Genomic DNA, 4,271 nt, shown 5'->3' on the forward strand with positions numbered 1-4,271 from the left:
GCTAAATTTCACTCCAGAGGTGGTCTGAGGTTTCCCTCTGCACTGGAAGATACCAAGGGAATGCTTCCTATAATGCTGGCTGATATTTAACACAGATTAGTGACTGGAAATAAGGAGTTGAAACTTCTTGTACTGAATCCAGCCACTCCTCCACAGACTGCAGCATGGGAACCGCTCACTGCGAGGTTAAGAAGTTCGCCACCCTTTACTAAAAACAGTCCATGTTATTTAAGTTTCACTTCTTCTCTCAGTTTTGGGATGATACAATTCCAGAAAGAAGTTCCCGTTTCTTCTCTTTTCTCCCTTCCGTTCAGTGGGGCCCATAGCAAAGCACCGCGGAGGGGGAGGGCCGATCACGCTGCGGAAGCGGCTGCTGCAAACAGCTAACACAACACGGCGGCGATTTTAAAAAGGCTTTCACAGATTACGCAGTGAAATATTGCTGAATGCACGAGTAATACACAGGTTTTGCAGGCCACAACAACAGAGGCGTACTGCAGTGTGCGAGAGCATCTCCTGCCTGTGAACAGAGCAAGCTGTACCAGCACGAACAAGCAAGATGCTCGAGAACTTGCGTGACTATTCCTTGCACGAGGCTTGAGGGAAGTGATAAACCCTCATGGGGTGCAGTTAGGCACTCCTGAAGCATGAAGAAAATGCATGCTTCTCCCTTAGATAGGTAAGCCTGGCTTAAAAGCAGGTGATTGCATGTTTAACACTGATCAAAGACTGCTGTGTGCCAGACTCCTGTCTTAGCACTGTCCCGGTGAAGCGGGGATGACATCTGATGTATATAGCATATATCGTGTTCTGTTGCATTTGGAAATTGGCTCGCTGCTGCTAGAATGAAAATCGTCAATTCAGGCCTCAGCATTCGCTCACCAGCTCTGGAGTCACGGCACAGCAAAGCTGAAATAAGAGACAAGCTCAGGACATGGAGACTCCATCCCCAGCCCAACACGGAGCTTGGTTCTCCCCTGGCTCAGCTTCATGCAGGGAACAGGCGCTCTCCTGTGGGGTGTCCAGAGGGAACCAACCCCGGCTCCTCAACTCAGGACTGGCCTTGCCCCGAGGGTTCCTTGTCACCAGACAGCTGGGAAATGGGTCTGTCTCTAGCGTGCTCCCTCCTGCTGCTGGTCCCCAAGGCCACCAGGAGCATCCATCTGGGCACAGAGGCCACAGCCGCATGGGGAAAAGCCACCTCCCGGCCTGGCAGACATGCAGACCACTGTCAGAGAAGGGAAGAGAGGGTGGCAGGAGGGAACTTTCCCCGGGATTGTAAATCCTGCCTAATGAAACAGCGTTTCATCCACAGCTGCTACGAAATCGTCAAAGTATCAGTGAAGCAATGAGATAAAATAAATCTCTCGTTAAAACTGATTACCTCTGTTTATTTCTTTGAAAAGCCTGTGAATTAGGAGAAAAGAAAAATATCTTGGTTTCAGCTTGGTTTCTGGAGAAGCAGCATTGCCAGCATCTTCTCTGGCTAGTAAGTCCTGCTCAAAAACTCCTCAGCCCAGTGGCCACTTTCATCCAAGGTGGAAAGAAAGGGTAGGAGAAGTCTGCAGACAAAGAGAAGGACAGAGAAACAGTCAGTATTGCCTTTCTCTCCTCCCCCTTCCCTTCCCTTTCATGTCTAGGCTTTGCAGCTAAAGTTTGCAAGACTCCCAAAGGTAGAGAGTTCTGACAGCGGTGCTTGTTTCCAGCTCCGTTTTGTCACCTTAGAAACTTGCCTTTTATCTCTGCTGGTTACCACAGAGAAGGAGCGAAGACAGCTCACCGCCTGTCAGCTCGCAGTTCCCAGCTGAGGGTCAGCAGCGGGGACAGCCCATGCACATGTGTGCAGGCACGCACATGACCGTGTGTGCACCCCGGCTCGCCCTGGGGAAGGTAAAGCTGGCTGCAAGCCCACCACCCCGCAAGGCTGGGCTTTGGGAGGGTTGCTCGGCGCAAGCAGCTCCGCTGAGAGCTGGGCTTTCTGAACCAGGCAAAGAGGGGCTGAGCGAAGGCCACGCGTCCTGCAGTTTCCCCTCGCTGCAAAAACAAATCCTTTCTAAGCACCTGCTTCCTCTTTGAAAGAAAGTAACGCTCTTCAGTGAAAACCAGACAACAGTGTGAAGGAAGAGCTCTTGAAAATAGGTTTGTTCGTTGCACACGATGGGCTTTTTTCAATTGCACGGTCCAAAGTACAGATATGCAAGACATTTGCATGCGCTGCCTCTTCAGGGGGTGCCATACCCCTGAGGCCAGGCAGGTAGCGCGACGGCAGGCAGACCTGGAGCACTTTCCGTGACAGCGGGGACCGGCGATGCGCTTGCTCTCGCTCAGCTGCTGACACTTGAAAGCGCCGCTCATGCCAGCGGGCATCCCGGTGTCGGCAGTGCTTCTTCCAACCCACCTTTCATACAAACCCCCACCTGCTCAGCACAGCAGCGATTAGCTAGCTGCTGGTTTTAGTCCCTCAGTACGGTTATGCTACTCCAGTCCGTGCCACGGGACCCTTAAAGCTAAGTAAGGTTGGCCTCAGTTCAGGTTGGTGCCCTGGGAAGTCATCACTGCTGCTGCCGCCACAGGGCTTGCGGGGCCCCTGCACGCCCACCCCGCTGCCTTTTGCCTGGGAGCACCCGCCGACGAACCGCAGATCTCATGCAACCATTCCTCTCCATTTGGTTGCCCCAGTGATCCCGTAAACCACATTTTTGTAGGTCTCAGCTGGGCTCCTGCACAGGTGGGACCAGTTACACGTGCCTGGGGAGCACCACTGAAGACTCCAATGTTCTTGCTAACGCGTTTGCCCAGGTAACTGAGATTTAATGCGTGCCCAAACCATGTGCACGGTTCTGGGAAATCTGAGCATGTACGGCATGTCTTCACTTTCCTAGCCTGTATATCTGACAAAATCAGAGCGCTTGTTTTACCCTTAAATTATCAGACAATTGCTCTGAAGCAGTTGAAGAGCAGTACTTTTTCACACACTACGCAGCTGGATGGAGAAACTCATTGCCAGGGGATACTGGAGCGCCTAAAGGCATGACCAGGGTCAAAAAGGAATCAAGACACATTTGTGCAAGGCGTGTCCATCGGGATTATTAAATACAGTCATTCAGATGCAACCTCCAGCCCATAAACTCTCCAAAATGCCAATCAGTAAATGCTGGGAGAATGTAGCAAGGCAATATTCACTCTAAACTTGCCCTGGCTCCAGTAATCTTGTCCAAAATCCTGGAGACAGGATACTGGTCCAGTCGGGCCAGTGATCTGACGCACATCTCCGTCCTCCTGTCGTAAAAACTACCATGTGGCTGTAATAGTTACTCAGCTGGAAAGAGCCCAAACCCAAAGAACAATGCCACGGCACTGAGCACGTATTTACTCAGTCGGGGGAAGCCATGAGAAAAGGAGTTTTGCTCCAACCAGAGCAGAAACACCTACCAGAGATCTACAAGAACCCAGCAAGAGTGCAGTCCCTATGGAAGATATGGCCAGACTTCCCCCAAGCTGCTGCCCAGTTGTGACGAAAATGGACCTGAGCCCAATGTTCTAGGGCAGTGCTGCCCATCGGACAGTAAATGCACCCATAGTTGCAGGAGACACTCAGTTTAGCAGGTTTTTAAACAGAAATGAGGCCAGAGAGGAATGATCTTTCATTTAAAAGAAAAAAAAATTATTTATATTGTTTCATTTGTAAGCATGAAGGTAAGGCAGTTTGGAAACAAGGCACTCAGGCCTTGGATCCTGGAAAGCAGCGGCAAGGTGCAGTGTAGGTTTCCTTCTGGAGAAAGTACCAAGCGTGAGTTTGCAGGGTAGCGCTGCAGCAAAACCATCTGCCTGTATTTTTTGATGCATAAGGAGGCGTGCAGACTGTCAGGTGAAGGACGGGACTGACTGACTGACTGACTGACTGACTCTTTGCAAACGGCGCTGCTGCTACAACAAGGGGCATGTAAAAGATCTTCAAATCAAGCTGAAGGCCAGAGGACACTAGGAGTTAGGTCTCCACCAGCTTGGTCTCTGCCAAAAATCTAAAAGAACTGGCCTCGCCCAACGCAGATAAATTTTATCAGGCGGATAAAATTCTGGGCATAAATTAGGAGGCACAGATTTTTACCCAAGAGCATGATTTACCCTTCCAAGAAAGAGGCTCCCCGCTCTTTTCAAACCAAGACACAGCATTCAGAAAGGGGATCCAGGCTTCGGCCAAACACAGGCGGTTTGCCGTGGGGAGAAGTGTCCGGGCAAAATGCAGCCGGCTTGTGAACTACAGTGGTTGC

At 50.9% G+C, this 4,271-nt stretch overlaps 1 long non-coding RNA gene across 1 annotated transcript in view; it reads right to left on the minus strand.

Annotated features, from left to right (window-relative positions):
• Positions 1 to 1,497: 1,497 nt before the first annotated feature.
• Positions 1,498 to 4,271, minus strand: part of LOC118452662 — a 13,536-nt gene continuing 10,762 nt past the window's right edge. Inside the window, exon 3 of the long non-coding RNA XR_004842466.1 lies at positions 1,498 to 1,562. This is a non-coding gene — a long non-coding RNA (uncharacterized LOC118452662). The remainder of the gene's footprint in view (positions 1,563 to 4,271) is intronic.

Source organism: Egretta garzetta, unplaced genomic scaffold, assembly GCF_000687185.1.
Source record: "Egretta garzetta isolate BGI_Z169 unplaced genomic scaffold, ASM68718v1 scaffold46, whole genome shotgun sequence".
Lineage (NCBI taxonomy): Eukaryota > Metazoa > Chordata > Aves > Pelecaniformes > Ardeidae > Egretta > Egretta garzetta.